Genomic DNA, 24,246 nt, shown 5'->3' on the forward strand with positions numbered 1-24,246 from the left:
GAGAGTTTTTGTTAAAATACTCTTCAAAATAAACTCACCTGCATTAAAGAAATGCGAAGCACCAATTGAGACACCAACAGAAATCCTCTCAAGCAGAAAAGAATTAAAAATTGAAGGAATAAGAATAATTGAAAAAGTCACTGATTTGGAACTGAGTGTTGTCAAAAGTAAAGAGCTAGTTTGTAGCACTAACATATTCAAGGAAATGATGTTCAGTTGTTTTCAGTGACAATCAGCAGGAGGAAATCAAGCACCTCAGCAATTACTGAATTTCTGCCAGAATCTGTTGTAACATTGCCTCAGGGGAAGCAAGATAAGGAAGATTCTAGCTAAGAAGTCACATCAAGGAAAGTAGGGAAATGAGAGCACTGCAGCTTAATTTATGAAGCTACCTGATGATTTAAGGTGTTGTCCTTTGGGAGGAAGGGAGGATTGATGTAATAACTAATACTGGGTAATTAAAAACAGGATGACTTAAGAAAAATACCGTAAAATATCATTAAAATGTTTAAGGTCAAAGAGTATATTACATTAAAAGTTTTTGTGGTTTTGAAAAAATTTAGCAAACAAAAAACATTTAACCCAGTATGTTAAGAATTCACATACAAATGGTGGAAAAAATCAACACAATTTTAAAACTCTCATTTTAATGAATGCATGTGTCATTAGATGTGGATCGTGGGAAATGTGGGGAAAAGCAATTGAATTCTGTACAAACTTTAATAACAAGAAACGAAGTAAAGTAAATAAGTATAAATTACAGTAAACTTTTCTAGGCTTAGAATTGGATTAGAAAAATACTATAGCTTTTCAATTTGAAGGCATATAACTAAAATATGCAAGGAAGATATTACTGATCTTCAAAGATTTAGAATATATAGAATACATTTAATTTTAAAATCAGTTCAAAATAATTTCTAATTATAAAATACCCATAAATCACCATTTGGAAATAAGTGTCATTATAATGAAAAATGAACGGTATCCATTAGTAGAAATTTATTAATCTATATATTTATAAATATATACTGAAGAATAATGAGAATAATATTTTTGCAAGAAGGATAATTTGGAACGGATGCTTGATGTAGATTATAGAAGATGAAGCTTAATAAAGTGCAAAGATGTAGCTTTATATGTATATATATCTATATATACATATTATGTATTCAATTCATAAAGATAGAGAGATGGAGAGCAAGCAAGTGAGAAGAGCAAAAGAGAGAGAGAGAGAGAGAGAGATAAAGCTATGCCAGTAATGGGAATAATTTCATTGACCAAGATATTAAAATGTGAGGTGAGGAATGGAAAAATTGAGTTTAAGCATTCAAATAATTATTTACATTAACTGATTAAAATCTTTGTCTTGTTTTGGTGGGCGATACAAAGTGAAACCACTGTGCTTTCTTGAAAATGAAAAATATGTGAATTTTGTATTGTGGAACTAAGTGTGACTAAAAGGTTCTTTAAAAACTTGTACTTCAGTTTTATAACTGTAGTTATAAATTTCTTTGTTAGCACAGCACAAAACCTGGCAAACTATACCTCCTGCTGTATGACACGCCCCAATCAGCCCTCCCCCGCCTCCCACCAAACAAGACATTAAATACCCCTATGAAACCACTGGATTCTAGAATGTTAAAACAGGATAGAGCCTAGAGATGCTTTGCTGTACTCCAGTCATTTCACAAATCAGAAATGTGAGGTCAAAGCAAATGCGCAGTTACTTTGTGATTCTCCCCAAACCCCACATATCTTTAGAGATCTGCCCACATTTCAACTTCGGAAACCTTCTGATGAAGAAATAAAACTTCTCTTAATTCTCACATCACCTATTTTGGAAGTTGCAAAATATACTTTTAATTGCAGTCATTTGGAATTTTCGCTTTGTTTCACAGTCTGTCAGGTCTTAAATATATGAATTAAGTTGTACATATTTTTTTTTTCATATGCCCTTCCTTAACTGTATGAATTGGCTTGCACTGGACAAGGAAGTGACTTTCACGTACGTTGTATTATAGATTTTGTTAACTTGTATGGATTCCCAAATACTATATTGTTAAATTAAAGTTTTTGAATAATAAGACTTTGCATATTAAACATTTTAATAAGCATATCTTACTACATGTAGCTTTTTGTAACTTTGTTTTCTCAATATTATATGTTTGTGTCTTATCCATGTTTATGTTTATAGCTGTACTTTAAAAAAATTTTAATTCCAGCAAAGTTAACATGCAGTGTCATATTAGTTTCATGTGTACAACATAATGACTCAACACTTGCATATATCATCTAGTGCCCATCAAAAGTGCACTCTTCAATCCCCAACTCCTATTCACCCATCCCCTAATCCACTTCCCCTTTGGTAACTATCAGTTTGCTCACTAGAGGTAAGAATCTGTTTCTTGGTTTGTCTCTTTGTCTCTCCTTTTATTCTTTGCACTTTTTTTCCATCTGTAGATAGTAGCTTTTTGTAGGATTTACCATAATCCATATGTGCATGCTCTATTGATGTCATTTGGATTATTTCTATTTTTGTATCATTATAAATAATACTTCTCTGAATAATTCCATAGCTATCTCAATTTTACACGTAAAAGAATTCCCCAAAGGTATATGTCTTAGGATGAAAACGGGCACCTATCCAAATCTATAACTACAACACAATTTCTAGGAAAGTTTTGTCAATTTGCATTACCACCAATTATAAGACTTTCCACACTTTTTTCCGTTTGCAATATTGTGAGATTTAGTTTTGCTGAAGTCTTGTACTGAAAATATTGCCCGAAACTGGCTGAATATCTCTAATAAATAGTGAAGTAAAGAGTGAAGTTTAGTATAATTTCCAAGCGATTTTTATATAAATGAATACACCTTTTTTCACGTTGTTAAATAATAAAATTTTGTGGCTCAGAATCTTTTTTCTTTTTTCTTTTTTTTGGAATGATGAGAGAAGCAATGCAAAAAGCCCTTTTAGTGTATTGCTAGGGACTTTTTTCCCCAGTGCATAACACTTACCACTATTTTTTCATATTCTGATATGCAGATCTTCTATGAAAATGAATGAGCCATGCCCATTGGTGATCTGCTTTGTGTCCTAATGTCTATACTAATCAGGAGAGAATTGTTTATTCTGGAGTAATAATCAACCTCAAAATCCCAGTAGCATAAAACAACAAAGCTTTATTTCTTAGGCAATTCTAGTTAATGGTACAGAGGTTGGGTACTACTGTAAAAACCCATCCCTCTCCTGTCACCATTGCCAGCAATATTGTACACAGTGTGGCACCCATTGGGTCCACAGAATAATATTCAATCTAGGACAAATTTAATATCTGGGAAAGAAATAGTTTCCTTTTGTGTTAAGGCATAGGGATTTTGGAAATATTTTTATAACATCATAACTTAGATTATCTTTATGTATGAAGATTAAAGTTGAAATATCTTATTGTCTACACAGTTAGAAAAGGATGACTTCTTTGCCTTTTGTATTGCTTTTCTGCTTCTTTTGAAATTAGTAGCATCAATTTATTTTCCAGGAAACTTGTTTTTGCTATTATGGTCTTCAACTGATTAGATAAGGCCCACCCACATTTTTAGGACAATTTTTACCTGTTCTGACCGCCAATATTAGACATATACACAAAAACCTCTGCAGAAACATTTAGATTAGTGCTTGATTAAATAGTAGATAGTAGGGCCTAGCCATGTTGATACACAAAATGAACCATCATACCATCTTTGTGTTTTGTTTTCTACGTGGCTCTATCTACTCTAACATCCATTAGCTTATTTAAAGTTAGAAATTAATAATTTAAATAATGTGTGATGATACTTAAAGCTGTAAATTAGCTATTTAACTAAATAAGGGGGTTCTTAAAAACATACTATATGTACTTCTATATAGGACATATATACTATATGTATACATATATATATGTATACTCATACTATTTGAGGGGTTCTTAAAACATACTATATGTCCTTTTATATAGGAGAAACTGAATACATTCTTCAAAATGCATGCATCAAGGTATTTAATTAGCTCCTATGGTGAAAAACAAGTTTCATATTTATCATTTGTCTGACAGAAGTCACTGGTTTTTTGTTTGGTTTTGTTTTGTTTTGTGAATGGAGTAGATGTTATATGTTTCCCTGATCGTCATCTGACATATTTTAAAATTATTTAAGGTACAGTTATAATTTTTGCCTCTTGAATATTTTAATAAAAGCATAGTTAAATATTCTGATTGTTTAATGCCCTTAAAATGCACTAGAGTAATGATTAGGTCTAAGAAGTAATTTGGTTCAAGAAATAACTATTCAACAATTCTAGAATCTTTAAATTAGAAAATTTGCTAATTGGATTTGTGCTTTTTTAATCTCCAAGTAGAAAGTGTGAATCATTTCTGGCAAAATTACTTTATTGTATTTATTTGGCCTTAGAAAAATGAACAATGTGCCTGTGCACGTTCTGAAAATTACAGATCATGTGAAGGACAAATAAAGCTGCATATTTGTACATACACTTAACATTTTGTAGATGCTACTAATGATTTGAAGATAGTAATTTAACTTTAATTTTGGAAAAATCTAATTTTGGCAACCACTTAGTTTGGAAGATCTTGCTAGCATTTCACCAGGACATTTCTCTCCTTCAGCTCTATCTATAGGATTATAGCCAAGCACATGATAGAGAATATCGCCTGTCCTCTCATGATTTAGATGTGTGTTATGACCAAATTCCCTTCTAACAGAATGGCAGCAGAAGTGATAGTGATGCATGGTATTTTTCACAGAGTGTATTTGATTTCACTGTCTTTTTCCCTCTTCTCCTGAATGAATTTCATAGTATAGCAAGGACCAAGAATAAAGGAGACAAAAGATGAAAGACAAAAGATTCTGGTGGCAAGAGCTCTCTGCACCCTGATCACCTTCCCTGGATTATTAAATTAGTCATAAATAAAAATTAATGGTGTTTGGGCCAGACATGGTTTTTATTTATTTTTTATTTATTTTTTAATGTTTATTTATATTTCAGAGAGAGAGAGAGAGAGAGCACGAGCAGGGGAGGGGCAGAGAGAGAGGGAGACACAGAATCTGAAGCAGGCTCCAGGCTCTGAGCTGTTAGCACAGAACCTGATGCAGGGTTCAAACCCACGAGTCTTGAGATCATATCCTGAGCCAAAGTCAGACGCTTAAGCCACTGAGCTATGCAGGCGCCCCAGTGGTTGTTTTTTAAAGTAGTTTAAACCAACTTAACTAAGTTAACAAATTATCTAAGAGCACACTGTTTTAACTTCCTGAGGCTACTGTAACAAATTAGCACAAACAACAGAAATGTACTCTCATCCTTCTGGAGACTAGATGTCCAAAATCAGATTTTGGTAGGACTACCTTCCCTCTGGAGGCTCTCGGCAGGATTCCTTCCTTTCCTCCTTTGGCTTCTGCTGGTCACCATGTTTTGTGGTTCATCTGTAACCTGGCCTTCTTTCTTCTCTCTCTCTTTCACCTCTGTTTGACTCTTACAAGGACTCTTATCATTGGATTTACGGTCCATTCAGATAATCCTGGTTAATCTCACCTCAAGAACCATTACTTTTTAGAAAGCATACTTTTGCCAAATAAGGTTATTCCAAGGTTCCAGGCATTAGGTTGTGGACATACATACCTTCTGGGGACCATAATTCAATCTAGTACAGTACTTTTAAGATATTTTATGGGATTCTGTCTTTTTCTCCTCCTGTAATTGCACTATCTATAATGTACCAGTGGTCATATAAACATTCATTAGCTTATGCTTAAGTGCTTATTATGTAAAGACTTTACAAATTGCATATCAGTTATAAATAGAAGTTTGTAGTCTCTAACTTAATGAACATTAAAGTAACGTGTACCTGTAATTTTAAATTCTAAAAATGACAAATAAAAGTGACAAATAATCAAGTTACAAGAAGTCTTTTTTTTTTTTTAATTTCCTTAAGGGACTTTATTTCCTAGGGTGAGGGATTTATTGTCAAAAGGGAACAGACAAACAACAGTTCTATTGCAGAAACCCAAATCACTGTAACATGAAGTTAAAATGGGACTCTCTATCTCAGTTTCCGCTGAAGCATATACACAATAAAGGATAAGAACTCTTGAGACAGACAACAGAAAACAAGGTGGGGGGGATTTCCAAACAGAAACAGAATTTCATTAGGAGAGAGGTCTGTATGGCTTTCTCCAGAATAAAAACAGGACATAAGGGTGAAAGAGTGCTGTTTCTAAACCCAACTACTATGAGGAGGGTTACAATAGAATACCTCGGAGCATGTGCTATGTGTTCTGGTAATTGGAGGGCATGAAGGACTATTTACTGACCCGTGCTTGGGAAAGGTCAAGTGACCTATGAGGCGGCGGCGTGAAGGGCTGCATCTGCAAAATAACCTTTTCTCCTTTTGGGAATAGTTAGTAAGTGAATGAATCCCAGTGATGACATAAGAATTCTTCAGTAGTTATCATCCTGGTGTCGTTTTAGAACAGAGCCTGCCCAAGAGGGAGTTCTGACATAGCAAAGATTGCCAGCAGTAAGAGAGCTCCTAAGGAATAAGCTACAGTAGAAGTAGAGGCATGGCCCACATGATTGGAAGGGTCTGGTGGGGTACGTCTCTGAAGAATCCACAAAGAAACACGCAGGGCAAAGTCTTTCTTAAACATGTGCTATGATTAGAGAGCATCTTAGAGTATTTCAAGTTACCTGTACACAGTTGGAAAACAAGTTTCTCAATCAACTGCAGTACTGGTGTAGAGTTCCCCTCGTCTTTAGTCTTTTCATATGCTACTGGATTCCAAAGCTAATTAGTTTCACTCCTCTTTTCTCATCCCATTCAGTGAAATTGTTTCATTAATTTATAAGCAGTTACATTTTTTATCACATTTTGCATTCCATCCTGAGCTCCTCTGACTTCCTTGTTTATTTTTAATATACACACATAAAATTTCATTCTTTATGCTTTGAGGTTCTATAGATTTTGAGATTTGTATGGGACCATACTACAGTATCATATAATTTCAATCTCCTCTTTGCTTCACTTATATAACATATACCTTCCACCTGCTAGTAATTGCTGATGTGTTTACTGTCTTAGTAGTTTTTGTCTTCCCAATGTCATATAAATGGAATCATAGGGTATGCAGCCTTTTGAAACTGGCTTCTATCACTTAACAATGAATATTTAAGGTTAACCCATATCCTTGTGTGTCTTTTTTAATTATTGTGTAATACTTCCCTGTAGATACATACTGCTGTTTTTTGTTTTTATCATTCACTGATTGAAGGGTATCTTACAATTAGTGACAAATGTGATTTAAGTTACTATTAACTTTCATGTTCAGGATTTTACATGGACATATATTTTCAAATCAGTTGGGTAAATATCTACAAGCATGATTTCTGGATTATATGTTAAGCCAAAATTTAGCCTTCTAAGAAACTGTGAAACTGTTTTCCAAAGTGGATGTGCCATTTTGTATTCCAACCATCAATGAATGAAAGTTTCTGTAACTTCAAATCCTTGTCAGATACTGATATTGTCAGATTTTAGAAATCTATCAATTGCATTGGTCTATACTAGTATCTCATTGTTGTTTCAATGTGCAATTATTTTTAAAAAAATTTAAATGTTTATTTTTGAGAGATAGAGAAAGAGAGCATGCGCACACACACAAGTGGGGGAGGGGCAGTGAAAGGGGTAGACACAGAATCTGAAGCAAGAAACTCCAGGCTCTGAGCTGTCAGCACAGAACTTGATGCAGGTCTCAAACCCATGAACTTTGAGATCATGGTTTGAGCCGAAGTAGGCCACTGAATCAACTGAGCCACCCAGGCGCCCCATTAATGAGCAATTCTTTAATGACAAATGATACTGAATATCTTTTCATATGCTTCTTTTCCATCTGTGTATCTTTTTTGATGAGATGTCTTTTCAGATAGTTTGTTCACTTTTGATTAGAATTTAGATCTTTAAATTCTTTAAAGAATTATTTTTATATTTTGAATAGATGTCTGTATTAGGGTTCTCTGGAGAAACAGACCAGTAGGCCATAGAAGATAGACAGACAGACAAATAGATAGATCTATTTAAAGGAGATTTACTATGAGGAATTGAACTTACACAATTCTGGAGTCTTCGATGTCCCACAATATGCCATCTGCAAGATGGAGACCCAGAAAACCTGTAGTATAAGTCAGTTAGAGTCTCAAGGTCTGTGAACCAGGGGAGCCAGTGGTGTAAATTCCATTCCAGAGGCCAGTGGCGATAAAATGAGAGGCCCCAGTTTACATAGTGAGACAAGAAAAAGGGATGAATCCATCCTTCCTCCATCATTTGTTCTTTCAGGCCATCCTCAGGTTGGACAATGCCACACTGGGGAGGGCATCTACTTTACTGAGTCCACCAGTTGAAATGGTAATCTCATCTGGAAACACCCTCACAGACATGCCCAGATATAATGTTTAATCTGGGCACTCCACAGGCCAGTTAAATTGACACATAAAATTAACCATCACAACGTCTTTTAACATATATATGTTTCACTTACATCTTTCAGTTTGTAGCATGCTTTTTTTTTCATTTTCTTAACTATCTCTTTCATAGAGCAGAAATTTTAATTCTAATGTAGTTCAGTTTATCATTTTTCTCATGTATCATCCTCTCTGTGTTGTTTCTGAGAACCTCATCACCAAGATCATGTAGTTTCCTCTTGTTTCCTTCTAGAAATTTTATTTTTTTGTCTTTCTGATAAATTGTGAGCTAAAACTGTTTTCGAAAGGTGTAAGGACTGTATCTAACTTGTTTTGTTTTATTTGTGCATATGACTTGTAATTGTTCCAGTACCATTTGTTGAAATGACTCTTCATCGATTTGCCCTGTGCCTTTATAAAAAACCATATATGTTGGCGATATTTGTGTGGGTCTATTTCTCGGATCTCTCAGTACTTTGTATTGATCTATGTTTCCACTACTTTGTCGATATCACACTGTCTTTATTACTAAACTTTATAGGAATTATTAGAAGAGCAGTGTGGCTTCTCTAACTTTGTTCATCTACTTTGGTATTGCTTTGGTTATCCCAAACTTTTTTCCTCACCATGTAATCTTTATAATTACTTTGCCAATATTTACACAATAGTTTGCTGCAATTTCAATGGATATTATGTTATATCAATCAATCAAACTGGGAAACATTGACATCTTAAAAATATGGAGTCTTCTAATTCATCAACATGGAATATATTTGCATTAATTTACATATTTTAAATTTCTTCCATCAGTCTTTTTTTTAGCACAGGTTCTTTACATAATTTATTAGATATATTCCAAATTGTATTGATATTTAGTATCAGCTGAAGTAGTGGTTATTTTAAATTTTAAACTATAATTGTTCATTGTAAGTATGTAGAAAACAATAGAATTTTGTATATGATGTTATATACTGTGATTTTGCTGTATTCACTTAATACCAGATATTTTATATAGATTCTTTGGCATTTTCTATATGATAAATCATGACATCTGTTAATAAACCCAGTTTTATTTCTCCCTTTTCCATGCCGTGTACCTCTTATTTCTTTTACTTATCTTATTGCACTAACTGTGGTTTCCAGAACATGGAACACTTTAATATGAGTGATGAGATAGGGTCTCCTTATCCATAATTCAAAAGCAGCTATTAGAAAATATAGTAACTGATCAAAATTATGTTTAAGTTAAATTGCTCAATAGGTCACCTGACCCCTAATTTACAATGGCTTAGTTAAAAACATTAATAATATAATTTATATACTTATTAAGATGTATTGAATTGGAGAATGTAGTTACCAGGTAAGCCAGTTGCTTAGGAATCATTCCTGAGTTTGAAAAGTGAAGAAATAACTCATTTAACACAAATGCATTTTTAGATTCTGAAATTGGTTCTTTATACAAAATATTTTGATAACATTAGCTAACCACTTCATACTAAATACAGAAAAAGCAAAACCAGACCATTATAGAGTCTTATAATCTATGGTAGAGCTAAAAGTTAATCCCAGAACTAATACATCATCATTATTCTGAAAGATCTTCCCTTACTTGACTTGCTAGCGTTTCCTATAATAGCCCGAGACTTTGGGAGTAGATGTATTCCTGTGCTGGCTTGATCATCACAGCACTGGGAAAGTTTTTTCTTCTGAAGAACTCACTTTCCTCATCTATATATATTTTTTAAGTGTTTGCTTATTTTATTACTTATTTTTGAGAGAGAGACAGCATGTGAGCAGGAGAGGAGCAGAGAGAAAATGAGACACAGAATCCAAAGCAGGTTCCAGTCTCTGAGCTGTCAGCACACAGCCTGACATGGGTCTTGAACTCATGAACCATGAGATCATGACCTAAGCTGAAGTCAGATGCTCAACTGACTAAGCCACCCAGGCACCCCAACTTTCCTCATCTTTAAATACAACTAATAAATTGTTTTAACATTATTTAGTTGAATTTTATGTTTTAATACTACAGAAAATTTTTAAAAAATCCTAGTTTACAAATGTGTGTACAAGTTAAGGCGGACACCATGCTGTCCTGGATTTACAGGTAGATGAATAAAATCTCAGTGGTGGTTTTACTCCAAGAAGATGAATATATATGACTAAAAATCACTAGAAATAATTCCTGAACAAGAACTGTGAACTCGATTAACTTGCATCTGTGATTCTTAAGTTAAATTTTTCTTTTGAGTGATACTCAGTGCATTTTAGTACATTACACTGGTGCAGTCATTAATTTGTATATATTTTTTCATGCCTGTTATTTAAACACCAGGGTGATACATATCCATGAATCCTTCACATATTCTCTATGCTCAGTGAAGAAAGGTCTACAAAGTAAGATTAATTGTGATGTCAGAAATGCTTCACTTTACTTTAGTATGATTAAAATTTGTCTCTCCTAAAACTTCTAGATTTTGAAATTTAAATTTGTGTACCCTCTTTAAAAGAATATGTTCAGCTAATATGATAGAAACATATTTTTCTCAGTAAAAGCTTAAGACGCACACAGATAGTTAATCTCATTCTCAAAGTTTTTCTAGTATATTCGTTGACTGTATGTTCCATTAAGTATGCACTCTGAGGAGTTGAATGCATTCAAATATTAATAGCTTTACTTCATTAGTAAATCTATGTTCATACTTAATACAAGATTTCATAAAATTACAGTTTTCGTACAAAGAACAAGAGCAATTGTGTAATAAGGGCATTAAGCTGTCTAGTGAACTGGAATCCTGAAGTTAAATTAATAGGGTAGCATGTTTACATATCAGGAAGAATATGGAAATTAGGTCTAAATAAACAGTAGAAGAATTGCAAATGGATCAACAAACTATTGGTAAATGAATGTTTGTATGTTGTATAATGCAAAACTGTTACTGAGGCATTTAAGCATTGTACAACTATTTCATGAATATACATTATGTATATCCAATGCCATTAGAGCTATAAGCACTTAGTGTTAGATTTATGTGGAATTTAAATATTATCTAAGCATTTCAAAAAGTTAAATAGCTAACCAAAATTTGAAATATTTCACTTCATTTCCTTTTTTGTCAGTAGAGAAATAATTTGGTTAGCATCTTTGCCTAAGAGAATGAAGATTCTGTGCTAAGCCACAAATTTGCTTTTGTTAAGGCGACTATAACTCTTAGATATTACAGCCAATCTAAGTGGGCTGTGTAGCTGCAATTACAGTTTGTGGTAAAGATTCAAAAGTTGATAAGTTATATAATTGGGACTGGTGGGTTGCAACTGTACATTTTTAATCACATCCAGACCTTTTTTGGAAGTAGTCTAGGATTTATACTTATTGGGAAATTGGGAAATTAGCTATCCTCAAAGGGATTTGGATCATAGATGTAATAATTAATTCATTACTACATTAAAGATATATTTACCAGGGCATTACATTCTTTCAATGACAAATTAAGGAAAAATATATATAGTACAGGGATCTGAGATACCTGTACACTTAATCAAATTTGACAAAGTTTCTATTATTGCCACCTTATATAGCATAATTAACTTTAATGTAAACTGGAGTCTAGGCCAAGACTGTTCTTCAGTCTTGACTAAACATTACAATCACCTAAAGTCTTTACAAAAACAAAACAAAACAAAACAAAACAAAACAAAACAAAACAATCCTCACAATGATTAATTCAGAATTTCCTAGTGTGGGCCCAAATATTTGTATCTTTAAGAAAAATAGGAGCGCCTGCGTGGCTCAGTCGGTTGAATGTCTGACTTGGGCTCAGGTCATGATCTCACTCATGGGTTCGAGCCCAGGGTTGGGCTCTGTGCCGGCAGCTCAGAGCCTGGAGCCTGCTTAGGATTCTGTGTCTCTCCCTCGCTCTCTACTTCTCTCCTGCTCATGCTCTGTCTCTGTCTCTCTCTTAAAATAAATAAACATTTAAAAAAAGGAAAAGAATGCCAGTTAAGTTTATTTCCTCATTCTTACATCTGATACCTGAATGCTGACACCTATGCAATTCTAGAAAATATTAGAGCAATAGTATGTCAATTATCTCTTCTAATATTGGGAATTTTTATTAAAAATAATAGAGATTAAATTAGAACAAATATGTGCCAGCAGTATGAATTGGGATAAATTACTTGAATTCTCTGATCCTGAGCAGAACTAGGAATGGGGGCGTAAAGACTGTTTTGAACACATTATATTCTAAATTAACAAGCACAATTAATCATTTTCTGTGAAGTTGCAGGCTTATTTTGCATTTTGTTCATTTTGAGAAAATGTCCAGAAATAAATACATCTGCAAAACCATGCTATGTCTCAGTCACTGTCTTAAGTAAATACGATGTTTTATGAAAACAAAAACTGTTGGTTCAGTTCACAACTCACACAATCGTACATGTGATCTCCCTCAAAATAACCTGCCACTGAAGTGCTTGATGCAAACTTTTGTAACAGAATATAAAAAAGACCTGACTCAAGGGTAGACGCTGAATATATTTTTTAAATTTTTATTGCTTTAGCAATACATTCCTAAGTGAAACCGGATTTACCCCCTGAGAATGCATTGTGTAATGTCAACACAATGAAGAAGAAACATAACGTTTTAGCATTATTACAAAAACAGCATTCATCTGTGGACCTGATCTTTGAACTTATCTCAGAAACCCCAGGGATCTGAGGGTAACACTTGAGGACCACTGGTATAAAGAAAAGAAAATATTTTAACAAGAAGATTAAATCACTGTGCCATCTTGTAACAGGTTTCCCTGCCTCTGGTTTTGGCATCCATTCACTCATCTCCACTGACTCACTCATATCTCTGGTTCCCACTGCAGATCTACAGATTGGTTTACAATATCCATTGGGCTCAGAATGAAAATCCAAATCCCTTCACTTCCTGGATGATGTCTACCTCTCCCAGGCTGACTGAATTACACTCCCTTAAAGCACAATGCTTCTTTTACCTTACGGGTCTCTTCTGTTGTCCCTTTTGATTGGACAATTTTAGTTTTTCATTTCCCTTTGTTTGAATCATTAATATTCGTCCAGAGAAACTCCAGTGATTCCAAAGTCTAGCTTGATTTCCTATGTTATGTACTTTCATAGCCTTTTGTACTTTTTCCAAAACGTAACCAAACTCATTGCGGTAAGTTTGTTCGTTATGACTTCACTCCTACGTTAACTGCAGGATCATAAACTCCTTGGGGACAAGGATAAAATTTGTTTTACAAAAGTTTCATATCTTTTCAAACACAAACAGCTGAAAGGTAAACAGACTATCTTGCTAATAGCAATCACTTCTATAGCCTAAGTTAGCTGCATTTTAATGCTTAAAAAATAATCTTTCCCTAGAAGATGAGGTAAGAATAAAAAAGAGGAGAGATCCTATCACCATACATCTACATATACTTATATATTCCCCCACAAAGTTTCTTCTACTATATTGTGACAAATGTGGAACTTGAGGGACATTTGGTCCCAAGATTTTATCAAGTTTTAAATTTTGACTAGGACAAAATCAATCTGTCAGTCTTACCCTTGATGCCATTAGCATCCCTGATACATCTCAAACAACAAAACTGCATGATATTAGAAGTCTATCTGAATCCATGTGATTATATTTATTTCATATTCAATGACCAGTATATTGAACTCATATCTAAAGATCCGGCAATAATAGTTCATTTAAAACTTAGTTACCTATTAATAACTACTTAATGATTGTTTTCCACTTTTTGAATACTTGTAATGAAGAATACTAGGCTATTCATTAATAAGGTTAGCTCTAAGTTGCAATGACATTATTTAAGATCATGCCATGTCCTGGTTATTGTTTACATAAAACCTTTGTAAGAATATTCTTTAGGTTTGGTGCTCTTTTTCCTCTCTTTTCTTTCTTCTCTTTTCACATTAGAATAGAAATGGAGTCTCAATTTCATGTCTGTGGGAATGAGTTAACTGTATTTTTGACTGTCTCATTTTGAGCATTTAACTGTCATAGGGCAGAGCATGGGCCATTTCATCCATTTTAAAATAATACACTGTGTCTTTGGAGATAGCACTGTCATTTGTTTTCATTTTACTGAGGCGTCTCTCTTTAGATTGAAATATTTATTAAAGGGAAAAGTCCAACTCCCTGAGACATGTAACCAAAGGATGAGATTTCTTAATTCACATTTTATCAGAAATACATTCTCCTACCTATTTCAGTATGGTAGGTTATAAGCTGCATTTTAAAACACAATGTCTTGATCAAACTATTGAGCCTCGAGAGAAATAGGTTCTTGTTTAAGTTAAAAATTTATTATTCACTGTTCATCTTCCCATACATTATGCATTCTATTCATTGTTCATGCTCACTGTGCTTCTTTAAAAAATAATCCATAACAAAAGTATTCTAAACTAGTATATAAATTTGTTTCTGCCTTTTCAGGACAAAGCTATGCGAAGGTGATATGAAATGAATAACATTAAGAAACTCTTAATTTTAATAAAGGAACATTCTTGCTTTTTTACTTTACTAAACCAAAGGTTTAATACACCTAAGGTTTAGATCATATTGCTTCAAAATATAGTCAGTGGCAATGTAGACTATTTTGCCATACACATGTTAGGATTAGACTAGAAGACAACTATTGTCTTATGTAAGCATATAAATCTTTTGTTCATCAGCACTTCGGGGTGGGGAAGGGAATTGTGGAAATAACATTTGTAACCTGGAAGAAATATAAATATATGATGCTTTCAAAAGTACAGACCAAAAACATCGTTAATCTTGAATAAGAAGTTTTTTTTAGTAATGACAAAGCAGTTATGTAAGGGCAATTGGACTACCTTCCTGAGGTATAAAAAGGAATTCTACAATAGGAAGAATCACTGCTGCGTCAAGAATGACCCCAGAAGTGCCTGGGTGGCTCAGCTGGCTGAGCATTTGACTCTTGATTTCAGAGGCTCAGGTCATGACCTCAGGGTTCATGAGGTAGAGCCCCACATCGTCAGGGTGACAGCATGAAGCCTGCTTCGGTTTCTCTCTCACTCTCTCAGACTTTCTCTCTCAAAATAAATAATTTTTTTTAAAAATGATCCCAAGAAAAAGATACACAATTAAAGCAATGAATTAAAGGCCGAGTAACACTTTTTGATGATTTTTGTATACGTGCAATGAGTGAGGAAAATAGTCTCATGCAAAGAAAAGTCTCATTAAGTGTTTCTCCTTTAATTTTAGAGAAATGAAAATATATGAATTGGTTGTTATTTAGGAATCACATCAGATATGACAAAAGTGTTATTAATATAAGTTAAGTTTCCAACTGGAGTTGTACTAGATAATATAATAATTTGTTAGCAAGGGATTTATTTGCTTAATTTTTAAAAAAATCAATTGCTTTGGTTAGATTGACTTTTAGTGCTACATTATCCTTAATGTTTTATTTTTAGCTTTTAAACACAAAGTAGAGATTATTGTCATCATCACTTATAAGAAAAATAAACTACAAGTATCAGACGTATTAGAATTTAGATTATGAACAAAATATTCAAAAAACTTTTGATAGTAGATAATGTAGCATATATTTTCACTTTCAACAGGAACCACATGAGCATACTAATAAATTTATCCTATTAGTTTATCTATTTGAAAGGTTCATTTTAAATATTTAATAACGTCATATGATCAGAGGATACATGAATGACTGATCAGACTCATACTCTGTAATATTTGACCAGTGAGTGAACAAGTCACATAAAAGCAGTTTGAATCTCTTGGCTCCCTGGTGAGAATAACAGCTTCTACCTGTTTTATTAAAAAAAATAGGAAAAAAACCTAAAAGAAATTTAGACAACTTCTCTACATGGGGATATGATTTATAGCTTTGATTAAAACCACATCCAATATTATTTCATAATTACCTCTAATTGGAATATTTAATTGTATATAGTGTTATCTCAGACTTAAAAATGATCCTGCATTGCCAGCAGCAACTGACTTTGCAGTTTGATTTTTAAAGACATTATCTAAATGTTGCTTTACTTTGCCTTTTTCTACCAGTAAATTCCTAGAAAGTGTCTACTAGAACACTTGTCTTTTTTTGGTTTTGCCTATTTTATTTTATGAATATTGCCACACATAATCTTTTTAATCTCTTTTTAAAATGTTTTATGGGGTAGTGCATGGGTGGTTCAGTTGGTTGAGCATCTGACTTTGGCTCGAGGTCACGATCTCACGGTTTGTGGGTTCCAGCCTCGCCTTGGGCTCTGTACTGACAGCTAGCTCAGAGCCTGGAGCCTATTTCAGATTCTGTACCTCCCTCTCTGTCTGACCCTCCCCTGGTCACGCTGTCTCTCTCTCTCAGTAATAAATAAAACATTAAAACATTTAAAAAACATTCTATAAATATTCTATTGATGATGAAGAACCTTTCATATAATTTATATTTTTCTTTCTTTCTGGCATTTCAGGTTACCTTTTAATAATATACTTTGATATATAACTTAAAATTTCATATAGTTCATATAGTTCACTATCTCCATATATTCCAACCAACATATATTCCTCGCCAACATCTGTTTTTTTCTGTGCTGTTAATTATAGCCATTCTGACGGGTGTGACAATTTCTCATCATGGTTTTGGTTTGTATTTTCCTGATGATGTGTAATGTTGAGCCTCTTTTCATGTGTCTATTGGAAACCTGGATTTTTTTTTGAAAGATGTCTATTCATTTCTTCTGACCATTTCTTAACTAGATTATTTGGTGTTTGGGTGTTGATTTTAATAAGTTCTTTATAGATTTTGGATACTAATCTTTATCAGATATTTCATTTACAGGTATCTTCTCCCATCCCTTTTAGTCTCATTGATTGCTTACTTAGCTGTGCAAAAGGTTTTAATCTTGGTGAAATATCAAGTTCATTTTTGCTTTTGTTTCCCTTGTCTTTGGAGACATGTCTAGTAAGAAGTTGCTGTGGCCGAGGTCAAAGAAGTTACTGCCTGTGTTCTCTAGGATTTTTATGGTTTCTTGTCCCATATTTAGGTCTTTCATCTATTTTGAATTTATTTTTTGTGTATGATATAAGAAAGTGGTCCAGATTCATTCTTCTGCATGTTGCTGTCCAGCTTTCTTTAACACCATTTGTTAAAGAGACTGTCATTTTTCCATTGGATATCCTTTACTAGTTTGTCAAAGATTAGTTGGCCATGTATTTCTGGGTGTAATTCTGGGTTTTCTATTTTGTTCAATTGATCTATGTGTCTGTTTTGTGCCTCTACCATACTGTCTTGATGATTACAGCTTTGTAATAGAGCTCAAAGTCCGGAATTGTGATGCCTCCAGCTTGGTTTTTCTTTTTCAAGATTGCTTTGGCTATTTGGGGTCTTTGTGGTTCCATACAAATTTTGGAATTGTTTGTTCTAGCTCTGTAAAAAATGCTGGTGGTATTTTGATAAGATTGCATTAAAGGCATAGATTGCTTTGGGTAGTAAAGACATTTTAACAATATTTGTTCTTTCAATCACGAGCATGGAAAGTTTTTTCAATTCTTTATGTCATCTTCAATTTTTGGCAAAAGTATTCTTAGTTTTCAGAGTACAGACCTTTTACCTCTTCGGTCAGGTTTATTCTTAGGTATTTTATGGTTTTTGATTCGATTGTAAATGAGATCAATTCTTTGATTTCTCTTTCTGGTGCGTCATTATTGGTGCATAGAAAGCAACTGACTTCTGTGCATTGATTTTATATCCTGCAATTTTGCTGAATTTGTGTATCAGTTCTAACAATTTTTTTGGTGGAATCTTTCATGTTTTCTACATAGAGTGTCAAGTCATCTGCGAATAGTGAGGTTTGACCTCTTCCTTGCTGTTTTGGATGCTTTTTATTCTTTTTGTTGTCTGATTGCTGAGGCTAGGACTTCCAGCACAATGTTTAATAACAACGATGAGAGTGGACATCTCTGTCTCGTTCCTGACCGCAGAAGAAAAAGCTCTCAGGTTTTTTTTCCCATTGAGGATGATATCAGCTGTGGGTCTTTTGTATATGGCCTTTATGTTGTTGAGGTATGTTAATTGTATCCCTATTTTTTTGAGTTTTTTTAAATCAAGAATGGATGCAGTATTTTGTCAAAAATATATACAATAATCTAGATCAAGTATTTACAGACATAAACTGAATTTTCCCTAATATCCAGTAAGTTTATTTAAAAGTGAGTTTTGGGGTGCCTGGGTGGTTTTGTTGGCTCAAGTCATGATCTTACAGTTTGAGTTTGGGCCCTACATCAGGCTCTGTGCTGAGAGCTTAAGGCCTGGAGCCTGCTTTGGATTCTGTGTCTCCCTGTCTCTGTCCCTCTCCAGCTCACACACTTTCTGTCTCTCAAAAAACAGATAAATGTTAAAAAAAAAGAAGTAAAAATTTAAAAATTTTAAAAAGTGAATTTCAGGACTTGGATAATTTAAAAGCTGTATGTTAGCCAAATTGACAGTAAATATATTTTTAAAAATAAAATAAATTCAAAGGTTAAAAACAAACAAAAATAAACAAAGCAAATAAGAAAAAAAACGCTGCTCTGATTTCAGTTTGCTTTTGAATATTTTGGGGAGAAGAGGCATAGGTGAGATTTTACTTACACCATTTAGCTCACTGTAAGATTTTAAAATACGTAAGTATTATCTTCAAGTTTTTATTAACATTTTAATGTTTTATTTTTGGCGATGCAAAATGTAGATCTATGTTTGCTTTTCTTCCAGTAGAAAGTTATACATGCTAATTTCATTTGCAAACTAAAGCTTCTTATTCAAAGACTTGAAAATCTCACTTGTTATATAGTAGGTTCCTGAGTATATCTGCTTTTATTTCTGGATGGTTAACTCTGGTCTTTTTATGTATGTTTGTATTTGTTTGGCAACATCTTACTTTTTGGCTACAATTACAGAATATGAGATTTGAAACAACTCTAAGACAAAACTCTCCTTTCTCAAATAATCTTTTTATTCATAAAATCATGAATTTCCTTAATAGATAACAATTTCTAAAAAAATATTTTACCTCACTGATAATGAATTTCTTTCTTGACATATAGCATGTATGAATTTTAGACTGTCCTACATGGTTACATAATCACTGTTACAAGCATCAGTAAAATAATAAAAATAGATCCACCAGAAATATAGATCTATTCAGAAAATTAACTCTAAGCAGAAAACCATTCTCCTATTTTCACTGGTGACAGGTTTAATAGATTAATATTGATTTCTACCTAGTATGTTTGACTCAAGATAAAGATCAATAGGATTAAGGGGACAACCACAATAATCAGAAACACTGATAATAGCCAAATATATATTCACCAATTTTCCCATGCAGTGGTTTATTTAAAGAGTAAATATAGGCAAGTGTGAAGTTTAAGAAGTGATGACAAAACTTTCCTCATAATATTACAATGACAAGTCTACAAGAACATTTCTCTTAAGAAACGGAATGAACTTGTCATGGAATAATACAGAAAGGGACACCTGGGTGGCTCTGGTGGTTAAGCATCCGACTCTTGATTTTGGCTCATGACCTCACAGAGCATCTGGCTCTGCGCTAACAGTGTGACCTTGGTTGGGATTCTCTCTCTCCAACCCTCCCCCACTCTCTCAAAAATAACTAACACCCCCAAAAAAAAGAATATCAGAAAGAAAACTCTCATTTTAAGTAATTCTCCTAATGAAATGTTTGCAAATATGTATGACATCTTTTTGAAAGTACAAAGATTAATGTAGGAAGAGAGATAATAAATCTTTGTAACACAGTAAATATTTCAGATATGAAATCTAAGAATGCAGTTTTTTCAATGAAACCAACACCTTGAGATACTTCCAAAATTTGGAACCAATTTGCATTCATGGCTAAAATAAAATGAATCTATTATGGATTGTAATTGTCATCCGCAAAGTAACATAAGACATGATTATAAATGTATGGCTCGTGGCAACAAATAAACATAATCTATGTGATGAATTCAAATATAAAACAAAGAATATGTCAGAAGTAATGCCTTCTTTGATTCAGTGCATTTATCCCAATGTGTAATTACGCATTCATTGCTAAAACCCTTTGACTGATGGATGATCCCCCCAGCAGTCTGTAAACACCAGAAGCATAGGGGCATTATGTCAAATGTTCACCGTCATTTGCCCAGACAGACTACTCAAACATTTACTACCTGCAAGACATTATTTGAGCAAAAGTGTAAATTCTTTCACTTTCAACATATCATCTATAAAATTGAAATACTAATGGCATGAACTTTGTACTGTTCTTTAGGTAAGTAATGAAATAACCCACAAAGAACATTTAGCAAAGTTCCTGAGTCTTAGGAAGCAGTGAATGTATGCTAGCATTTTATTAAATACCTACCATGTCCCTTATTCAAAACTGAATAATTTTTAAGTGTGAATGAAGTATTGTCTCTTCTCTAAAGTATCTCATGACTTATGTTGTTGTGCAGTACAAGGGACCTGCAGATAAACAATAATTGCATTACATAGTTTTCTTACACAATGTTGTACTCTTTTATTAACAAGATAAAGCAGAAACAATACCCTCTGCTGATCAGGGGGCTGTAACAGAATAATTGAATATTTATCCGATGAGATCTTTGAATCTATCCTGAAATGATGAGTGTGAATTTTGTAGAAGAAACCTAGTTAAGAAGGATTCCCTTGGTTTTGTTTCTAGAAACTAAAGGTAACAATACTAAATAACAGTGTACGTTTAGAAGAACTATATTGAACAGAAACAGATTTGTGACCAGAGTGGTGGTATTGGGTGGTGGGGGTGAAGGGTAGAAAATTATAAACTCTCTAAATTGATCTTTTCTTAATCAATGATGTGGCTTATACCCTCTCCACTCCTTTGAAAAAATAATGACAGATATTTACACGATAAAAGTTTTCTACTAGTTGGCGGTACTTATCATGTCTTCAAAGTTCCATCTACCCCTTAAGTTGTGCTCTTACCAAAGGTAACATATAATCATTCTTTCTTTTTAAAGTTTGTTTGTTTGTTTGTTTGTTTACTCATTTATTTTGAGAGAGAGATAGGGAGAGGAGTGTGGTGTAGGGGCAGAGAGACAGAAAGAGAGAGAGAGAGAGAGAGAGAGAGAGAGACTCTGAAGCAGGTTCTGCACTGTGAGTGCCGCACCTGATGTGGAATCAAACTCATGAACTGTGACATCATGACCTCAGCCAAAATGAAGAGTCTGGAATTCAATGGACTACACTACCCAGGTGCCCCAGATAGAGTCATTCTTAAAAAAATTTTGTACTAGTTTCAAACATTTTAATGGACTAATTTGAGTATCAATAAAAATATGGAATATAACAATTGAATGCAAGAGGGCTATGCTTTTATTAAAAAGAAGTAGTCACTTGGGAAGACTATGTCAAGTTGAGAGCAAAAAACCCTGAGTGTTATTAATACAAAAGAGATGAAAATTATAAAAAGAAAACCAAAAATAGAGAACAAAACTCCCAAACTAGGAGTGGTAAGCATGTTTATTTATTTGCCAATATCTTGAGTTTTTAATTTCTTATAAATAATAAGAAAATATAGGTGCAGGTGGTGTTATATGAATGTGTTTTTTTTATTTTTAATAAAAATAATAAATTTTGATTATTCACTTATTTTAAAATGATTAGGAACCCAAATCAATGGACACAAATAAAAATCTTTAGACTTTTAAAAATAATTTTCACATGATTTTTAAACAGAATAAATTCTAGCTTTTTGAAAAGTTTAAACCTACATAAAGCTCAAAGCAATTTATTTTTCTACCTGAGATCAAAATGAGTTTCTTTTTTTCTATCCAAACATAATTCTAGGCATTGAGATAAATCTTAATTGACATGATATACCTTGTCAAAGTTTTCTAACAAAATTTAAGACCTGCTTTAAAGACAAATTCTCATGTCACACATACCTATTTACATATTTTCTTCCTTCAAGACTAATGATAAATTCATGAAGTTAACGGACCTGTACTGGTACCATGATATCATAATATGAAAATAAAAACCCACTTATTTATGCAAAGCATTCTTGTATGGCACAAAATGAAATGAGATCAGAAAATCTACGTACATGTATGAATCACCAAGAGTTCAGAAATTAAGCTCCTTTTAAGAAGATTCATTCTATTTTTCACAGCAGGGGTTGCAGAGTCATGGTAAATAACAAAAATATTGTGCATAAAAATTCCAAAACCAAGCATTAAAGTGGTAATAACTATCACTGAAATTAAAAACAAAACTCAATTAGAAATCTACTGTGGCTAAGCAACTTTTGCTTTGTGGCTTCTGGGTTTTACTTGGGTCCAACCTCTTATTTCCTCCTCTACTGTGACACCACATGCCCACCCCCGCTTCCTTTTTTATGGCTGTCTTTGGTAGTATTTCCAAATCTTGAAGTCAAAAGAGTCTAATAAAATAAAGAGAATGAAAAACAACACTATATATGATGTATGAAAACCAATCTAAGAGTAAGAACTGAAAAAGAAAATACTGGAAGAAAGGTTGAGCAGTAGTCTACCCTCCAGGGAAACAGAGAACATAAAAACATACTCCTAGCCCTTCTTCCATATTGTCTTACAATTAGAAGAGTGTGGAACAAAATCCCAAATTCTGAAAAGGTAATGACTTGAAGGTGGAGAAGGGGGAGGGAGAAGAGTGAATAAGTGGTAGAGAAGTGTAGTAGTAGCTTTAGTCGTCAATTCGTTTCTTTGTTCTGACTCTGGCAATGTTAATATGATTTTTGTTTGTATCAGTCTTTTCTGGAATGTGTCTATTTGTGGATTTTGAGCCTCAATATCATTGCCCATGTCCAGGGCCTTTTTTTTTTTAATTGCCTAGGGTACTTCCCACTTGAGTCAGGTTCTCTTGTTCTCTTCCATTTCATCTTCTCCGACATCACTAGCTAAATATTTAATGTATCTATCTGCCATCAATGACTCCTGTCTGTGGTTGCTTGCTGGGGCTGATCACTTATCACGTGGCCTGGCTGCTTTGATACTGCCACCTCCCTATGTTGCTTTATGAGCCTTACCAGCCTCAAAGTTCTTCATCTTATTTCATGGGCAGACACAAAGGCCGCAGAGCTTGTTGAATTCTGCTAGTTTTCTCTGCCTGTCTCATATCTCTATTTGGTCCATGTGTTCTTCTGTATGGCTTAGTCATGCCCCTGATTCAACCACTATAGTTTTAACTTTACTCCTGCATCCTGAGATTCAATGGTTAAACCCAGGGTTCTCCTTCTATTTTTCCAGAGACTCATCAGTAACGTGGTGAGCCCTCAGCTGAATTTCTTCTGATGGCAGATGATTCATGATGTATTAAAACTCTTGATAGGCACAGAAACTGAAATCTGGATATTAGCGTGGAGGCTGGAAGTCTGAAATCAAGGTGCCAGCATTGATCATTATCTCATGAGGAGTTTCCTCCTGGTTCAAAGTTGGTACCTTCTAACTACATCCTCACATTGTGGAAGGGCAAAAAAGCCTTAGACATTCATCAGAAAATTGGAGAATGGAGGAATACATATTGTTTGGGTAAGCTAAATATTATAACAAACGATACTGGAGTTTCAGCAGATTATCACAATACAAGTATGTTTTGTAACTGAAGATACAGTTGATTAGAGATCAATGGGTCACTTTCATGCAATTGTT

The 24,246-nt window shown here is 33.6% G+C and overlaps 1 pseudogene; it reads right to left on the bottom strand.

Moving 5' to 3' along the window:
• Positions 1 to 23,281: 23,281 nt before the first annotated feature.
• LOC144234625 (synaptosomal-associated protein 23 pseudogene) lies at positions 23,282 to 23,904 on the bottom strand (annotated as a pseudogene).
• Positions 23,905 to 24,246: the final 342 nt, after the last annotated feature.

This window comes from Crocuta crocuta, unplaced genomic scaffold (assembly GCF_008692635.1).
Source record: "Crocuta crocuta isolate KB4526 unplaced genomic scaffold, BGI_CrCroc_1.0 scaffold115, whole genome shotgun sequence".
Classification (NCBI taxonomy): Eukaryota; Metazoa; Chordata; class Mammalia; order Carnivora; family Hyaenidae; genus Crocuta; species Crocuta crocuta.